An 8464-nucleotide genomic window follows, 5' to 3' on the forward strand; every position below is an offset into this window, starting at 1 on the left:
TGGTAGTGGAAAGGTCAAGAGATAAGGTCATCAACTCAAAATACTCCTCTACTACCTTGAATCATTGAACTCATCCCTGGTCCTTGTGGATAGGTGCTTGTAGGTAAGTATACATCAGACCCAAAGTAACTAATAGATGCTTGATACAAGCAGAAGAAGGAGCACCTACATGGAAAGTATTCTGACTTGGGTTTTCTTTAAAAATATGTTCAGCCTGGGTAAGATTTCAAAGGGCCTTCAGTGCCATGCTACTCTGACACTAGTTACAATCTGTAACTGAAACCTTTTCCCTGTCTGTCTAATGTTACCATCTCAGTGGTTTTGCATATTAAAACTGCAGCCACAATTGATTGCGCTAAGTTTATTCTGTTTAGATGGGATGAAAGGTATTCCTAAGAAGAGAGGGAAGACTCAGAATTATATTTGTAGCTTGTATAAATACTGCCCCCTACCCATTTGTCCTAAGTTGGTTGGAGAACATTTGTTTCTAAATAGAATATCCTCCCTCTCTTCTTTTGTGGATGTGGGAAAGGAAGAGGAGGAATGAAGGGGCTGGAAGAGAAATTCATCATAACTGTCTATCCACCCTGGCCTGGAGCAGGGGGATACTTACCTCCCACTCCCTGTAATGTGTTGCCTTAGCACGTCTATGGGCTAAAGGTTTTGCATTATATATATATATATTTTTTTTCATTCTTTAGTCTCTTTGAATAAATTCTTGCCATGTTGGCAAATAAATGACAGTACTTAGCAGAAAGTTCTTTGATAAAATATGATTAACTGAATTTTCTAAGACCAAATCCCTATTCACAATGCTTTCATATGAGGTTATTAGGCCAATGGCCCTAGAGCTCTTTGTATCCCATGCCTCAATTTTTTTTCATTATCAATGTCCATCAGGAAAGTGAAGACAAACTTGGAGTTCATAAGGCACATACACTAAGTATAAGTGAGTGACTCTATGCCATTCACAATGTAGCATTACGGGTAGCAACTTAGTAGATTACACATTTTATGAATTACAGACAACAACATACTGGTATTTTCAGACTAAAAAGGCTGTTTTCACTTAAGAAATTAAAATATATGTTTTAACACTTGGTTTGGTGAATTTTGCTATAATGAAATAACTTACTTTCATTGGATGACCATGTATTAAGGCAGTCTTCTCTGTAATGGGAAGAAGTCTGTTCAACAGGTCTCTGAGTCCTTGGATTCTGAGTCTACAGTCAAATGCTTAGAAGCTTACACAGTACATAAAGTTGGTTTAGCTGTCATAAATATTAGTCTGTAGTGTGATACCTCTGAAATGTTTTATAATTTGTATTTATTTCCCCATGAAAAGATATACATCTTATTTTATTTTAGTATAAAATAGTCAAAAACAAAAAAAATAAATTATATATGTTTTGTGACAGATCACTGTCAAATGCTCAGTTGTACTCCTATGTTTTTTTATCAAAGCATTATTTATCAAGTGCAGGCATTATTAGAAAGAGGGATGCAGAATGTCTATGTATTTTAGGGTATGTGTTTTTGGTTATGGTAAGTGGCTGTGCTTGTTAATGCCAACATGTTTGTTTATAACAAATATTTAAGCATTACAGGTGGAACTGTGTATGCAAGTGTTTGCAGGTTAGGGTTAGTGTAAGGGATACATGAGGACCTACGTTAGTGTTATAGGTATGTTGATGTATGGGTAGAGTGTGTGAGTATCTTATGTACTGGTACTGTTGTGGAAAAGCTTTTTCAGAAGTAATGTGTAGGGTAGTGGCAGGGCAAGATTATGGTAAGGTTTAGCACATATAAGTAAGATGGTCAGTGGACATAGTCTTGAATACATTAAAACATTTGATATAGAAAGGTCACATAATTTTTGAAGCACATTAAAAAATTGTGAGATTAGGATATATATATATATATATATATATATATATATATATATATATATATATATATATATATAATTTGTGGGTTCATGTATATGTATAGATTATCTTGTGATTACTTGAGGTTCAGCTGATGATGTATAATTTGCTAAAAGCTGGACAATCATCTGTGTATGCCAGTATGAGACACCAAAGTATACACACCTTGTCTATTAATGTACTTCCCCACTTTCTTCAAGTTTGTGTGACCTTGGAGGCAGCATATTTGTAGAAATGGATGCAAGAAGGCAACACCCCAATATTAGAGGGTGGGAGGTGCTTGCCCTCTGCAAATTAAATTTTTAGAGATGAACATGAGTATACCATGATTTGAGTGATCAGCAATGAGATGGTGAAAAGGAAGCAGTTGGGATTTGAGCTAATAACGTAGATCTATATCGTCTGTCCAAAATAAATTAAAATTCCATTACATCAGTAGGAGAGCTCAAGATGTGTGTTATAATTACCCACAAAGAATGCATTCAAGATACAGAAAAATAAATGGACTAAATTACAAAATCTATAGCACTGTGTTTTAAGGGGGTCCTATCATACAGAATTACAGGAAGACTTCTGTACATGTATATAGTGTTTTTTTAAAAGAAGCAGTGACACTAATAGTTTTTCGTCAAATTTGAAACAACTAGGCATCCTGAATTATAATGTGCTTGTGATAAGCTTATGTCATACAAAGTGGTGGGAGTTCTAAAACATTTCCTGAAGTTCTGTGCTGGTCAGGTTAAGCCTCTTGTCTTGAAATGTCTGTTATGGAAAGACAAATAAAAAGTATAACTGTCACAGTTCTTTTCTCTCTCTCTCTTTTATAAAACTCTACATTACAGTTATTATTAATCAAATTCCAAATGATCTATTAAGCAATAGATGCTTTTCATATTTCAATGAATTGTTTCATGTTAGTGCCACAAACCAATCAGTAATGACCTACTAATTATTAGATTATTCTTTTTCTGATAATCCTGAGTGCATCCACATTCACTATTTACCTCTCTCTTGCTATGCACTATACTTCTTTACCTCAGCAAACAATATGCTGCTCCTATCCTTTTAGTAACTAGTATAGTCATGTTGTCTTCTCAGAAATTAATACTGTCTGAGACTTCTTGAAGACTAACATCTCGCTTTGAAAATGCATTACTTGCAGGAAAATGTTATTGATTGACAACTGTTTTAATGAAGTATCAGTCAATAACTGGACACTGAAAACAGAAATGCTCTGCAAACAGTTCAATCAGCAGATAGCTCTTCCAAAAACAAAAACATCTTACTGGCTGCTGACTTAGGAGTCAGACAGGAAAGGAGGAAGGTACTGTATTCCCACTCAACTAAAAGCAATGGCGAAATGCAATGAAAGCTGATTATTACAGAAATACAAACAAATCAAAGTCTACACAATGATAACTGCATGCCAAAATGCACAAATCAAAACTGTAACTTGTTATAAAGTGGTGGCCTAGCCTGTGTGGTGCTCATTCAGCTGGGTCATTATGAGATGAGGCTGAGATGGTCTGAGGTAAATGTAAATGTATCAGATTAAATTGTGCAAAAACTTAGTAGGGCCATGATAAAATCAATAATTATGAGACTGTCATCCTCATGGAGAAGATCTTATAGCACCAGAAATGTGTACTTAGATCGCCAGATGCACATGCAATCTACAATGACTTCTTCCAGTGCATTGTCTGCCTGCACATATCAGCAGGTACAGCAAGCAATGCTACTAGACCTAGCAAGACAGATATCCAGGTTCAAAAGCCATGATACTTCATCAGCTCAGTGGAAAAGACATTTGCACAATTTTCCTATTTTAAGAAACAGGAACCAATGCATTTAGTATTATTATTATTATTACCCCACCTGGTTATAGCATTACTAGACTTGATCGCACTAACAAGAAAGGTGGTGGGGTAGCCATCCTGCATAAAGCGGATCTAAAATTGATTCCCCAAGACCTTACTCTTACTACAAATCCTTGTGCGGAAGTTATTTGCTCTAAAATACAACTCAATACCAATAAAGCCATTAACATCATCTGTGCATATCTCCCCCCAGGAAACAACATCAATACCCTTGAAGATATACTCTACCAACTTTCTATCAAACTTCCACAGGAAACTCTAGTCCTAGGTGACTTTAATATAGATTGGCACACCTGTAATAACACTAACCCTACCTCTCATATCAGCCTCTCTGGCTTCAAACAACTCATCAATAGCCCCACTAGAATCAATAAAACAAACAATAAAGCTACTACCTTAGACTGGATTCTGACCAATACTCCCCAGCAATCCTACCAAACAGGCATCCTTCCTGACAACCTTAGTGACCACTCACTTACCTTTATCATTAGAAGCAAAACAAACCTAACCTTACCTACAACTTTTAGAACTCTTCACTCAAAAAAAAATTTTAACCCTGATCAGTTTCAAGCTGAACCATTCCAATGTCATTGGGCCCCTCTAAAACATCTCCCACTCAACAAAGCTGTGGAACACTTCAACTCAACCTTCCTAGCAATACTTAATCAACATGCCCCAAGTCGAACCATTAGAACTAAAACTAAAACTGCTCCCTGGCTAACCTCAGATACAAAACATAAAATCGCCCTCAGAAATAAATCTTGGCATAAGTGGCGTTCCACCAAAAGTCAAATAGACCACCAAAAGTTTAGAGAGCTTAGAAATAGTACTAAAAAAGCCATCCTAACAGACAAAAAGAACTATTACTTTCAACTTCAAAAAACCACCAAAAATGAACCTAAAAAATTCTGGTCGAGTATTAATAGTCTCCTGACCCCAGGCCAAATAATTACACCAAACCCCCAGGATTCTGACCCTGACAATCCCACAATAACAGCTAATAACTTTAATTCCTTCTTCACTAATTCTATACAAACTCTAGCCAACCAACTATCTCCTGATACTTCTCAACTATCTCCAAATACCTTCATAAATACTATTCCTCCCCTTCACCTACAACCTGTATCTACCTCTTATATACAATCTCTCATTCAAAAACTCAAACCTACTACCCCTTCTGCAGACAAACTTCCTGCTGAATTCCTGCAACTAACAGCAAAGGCCATTGCTTACCCTGTCTCTATCTTAATAAACAGATCAATAAAGAAGGTATTTTCCCAGCAATCTGGAAAATATCTCATATCATACCCCTCCATAAAGGAGGTAAATCTTACGACTACTCCAACTATCGTCCCATAGCTCTTTTATCCCCCTTAGCTAAAATCACAGAAAAATGCATACATAAACAACTGCTCAACCACCTCCTCAAGAATGGCCTTCTGGCTGACACACAACATGGTTTTAGACCTGATCACAGTACTACTACAGCTCTTCTCTCCTTCACCAACACTATTAACTTAAACCGCAACAACAATAAACTTACATCCTCACTTTTCATATACCTTTCAAAAGCCTTTGACATGGTTAATCACACACTTCTCTTGTACACTCTAAAATCTCTGGCCTTGGAGCCTTCTTCCCTTACCTGGTTTTCTTCCTATCTTGCAAATTGTCAGCAAGCTGTACTCTGGAAAAATTCTCTCTCTACTCTCCTTCCCATATCTTTAGGAGTACCTCAAGGGTCTATCCTAGGCCCTCTTCTCTTTTCTATCTTTATTAATGACCTTCAATCATCTCTTCCTAATACTACCTGCATACAATATGCAGATGACTCCACTATAATCTGTACTGCCTCTTCTCAAACTGAACTCCAGTTTCAAACACAATCAGCCTTCTCAACTGTTGAACAGTGGTTCTCCAACCGCTGTCTACTCCTTAACCCCAAAAAAACTAAATTATTACTCTTCCCACCCACCCGTAAATCTACTTTGACAAACTTCTGTATTACTTCATCTGACAACACAATAATCTCTCCTGACTCCTCAACCAAACTTCTTGGTGTTATTATCGATAATAATCTCAACTATGATTGCCATATCAACACTACAATAAAAGCTGTTAATAAAAGATTGGATCCCTATACAGAATAAAGCCCTTCCTCACACCTGAAGCTAGGATAACCTTAGCCCAAACACACCTTCTCTCTACCCTTCTGTATGCTTCATCTATTTACACTAATCTATCCAAAAGTAACCTTAAGAAACTTACTACATCTTACCACAATATTGCCCGCTTTGCCACCTCCTCCCAATTCAGAACTCATCACTGTATAAACCTAAAGCAACTACACTGGCTGGAACTCCCTAACAAGCTCATCTTTCAACAACTCTTAATAGCATACAAAATTCTACACCAACCTTCTAAAACACCAGCTCTTTCCAACCTCATGACTCCTTATATCAACCTGAAACAACTACGCTCCTCTGATAAGTCACTTGTTAATAGTACCAAAATTATGAATTCAGCAGGCAATTCCCTTTTCTCTAACTCAATAGGCAAAATATGGAACAATCTTCCATCCACTTTGTCCTCTTTGCCTACTCTCCAACTATTTAAGAAACAACTTTCCATACACCTTAATAAATTCTGGCTTTGCTCTTGTACCAACCCAGACTAGCCTGTAGACACCCTCATATTTGTTATAAACTCTTTCAATCACTTCCTTTTCATCTTTTACTCCAACTGATTTATTATCCCTTTGTTGTAAATATTACTTAACTCAAAAAAAAAAAAAAAAATTGTGTTCAGATTTGATACCTTATTATATTGTTTTGCTACTTCTAACCTATGACCTCACTTAATTAGTTAAGATATTTAATATTTGTACTTACATTTCTTCCCTTTCTATAATACAATTGTATTTCCAATAACTGTTTCAATCCTCTGGAGCTTTTCTCCCCGGGCCTCCACTGAAAATGGACATTAATCCAGCTGGACTAGCCCGGTCAACAAATGTAAAATAAAAATAAAAATTATTATTATTATTTTACATCTAATGAAAGAAGATTGCATTTATATGCTGTTTTGCACAAATCATGTAAATAAAAAGAAGACTAGCATATTTCTGTAGCAGTACTTCATTGAACTGTTTTGCTGAGGTTCAGTTCTTGAACCATTACAACCATAAGGATTGCTGTTATGTAGGGCATTTAGTTAAATCTTAATAGTATGACAAACTTTAATTAGCCCAATGAAAAATGGGCAACTAAGTTCTGTAAATTACTTTCATGTGACTTTCACATACAGAGGACATGTCATACAGAACTAAGCAGGTGCCTTATACTCCCTTAATATAAGGATGTTGCAATTGGGTTTAACTAACAGAACATTTTAAAAGTGAAAATGAATCATTTACATGTTCAAATTGAACTCAATAATATGTCTATAAGCCAAGGATGTAAATAGGCATGTTCAATATGCTCAAATGGGAATATTTTTCTGACCGTCTTTTGGAAATTTTACTACTCAAACACAAAATGTTAAGAAAGGAGTAAACTAATACTTACAGTATAAAGCAATGCAGGGTTTGGAGGATGGAATAATGGTTTCGGTGTTAACCTTTTAGACACAAGGTGCAAAGTTTGATTCTCAAATGGGATAACTAGCTAGGCCTAAAATGGCTCAGTAGAGCAATTAGTCAAGCACTAACCTATAAAGCATACATATATGAGAGGAATGCACCTCTAAAACAAACTAATGTGTTCCTTTCCTATGTGTCTAGAGGAAGCATTTTGGAGGTTGAGCATATTTTTAAACAATAGGTGGGTGATGGGAGCACCAAAACATAATTTATGGCTACATCCCTGTTATTGGCAATACATTAACTAATTGGGAAAGCTCTGTAAATGTACCTTAACATCATACTAACAGGCAAAATTGCACACACAAAATATATACCAATAACATATCAAGAACTTGATACAAAGGCTGCTTTAATAATGAATGAAGTGAATTTAGTTACTGATATAAGCAACAGAGATAGACACTTTACATTCACTAGTGTCACTATGTAAGCATGAGAAACCACAATGACATGTATAATTTTCAAGGCCAAATAATGCTAAGCTGAGCTGCAGCATGTTAATAGGCACCAGCTTGCTTGAGAGCCCTTGATGTAGTGAAATTCAGATCATTAATTCACTTCACGGAGTTGGAAGGGTTGATAACTCTGTACAAAACATGGTGATCTGTATAAGGAATGCATCTATTTTTATAGTGTTCTATAACAAAAGAGATTAAAAGATAAAGAAAACATCGAACGATGTTAAAAGGAATGGTAAGGAATGTCAGAAAGAAAGAAAAAGAAAACAGTAATAACTCTTAAGGGACAGTTAGATAGTTGGTAAGTTCTCTCTGAAATAGCTTTTAGCAATACAAAAGGTAGCAGAGCTGAAAACTTACCTAAAGCCCAGTATCCACATCTGGATGCATGGTGTTGGTTAGGAAAGTAAGCATACAAGAAGTTAATGTCTGGTCTTGAAATCATGCTGCTTATTATATAAATATCCATACATGTTGACGGGATGTACAACACAAAGTTCTAACATTCCGCATAGTAAGAAAAAGATACATGTACCTGTTTTGATTATGCCACAAGGT

At 35.9% G+C, this 8464-nt stretch overlaps 1 protein-coding gene across 1 annotated transcript in view; it reads left to right on the top strand.

The window, feature by feature from the left end:
* Positions 1–8464, top strand: part of TMEM196 (transmembrane protein 196) — a 473179-nt gene that overhangs the window by 453693 nt on the left and 11022 nt on the right. The window lies entirely within an intron of this gene.

Source organism: Protopterus annectens, chromosome 3.part0 (genome assembly GCF_019279795.1).
Source record: "Protopterus annectens isolate FY-2018-M chromosome 3.part0, PAN1.0, whole genome shotgun sequence".
NCBI lineage: Eukaryota > Metazoa > Chordata > Ceratodontiformes > Protopteridae > Protopterus > Protopterus annectens.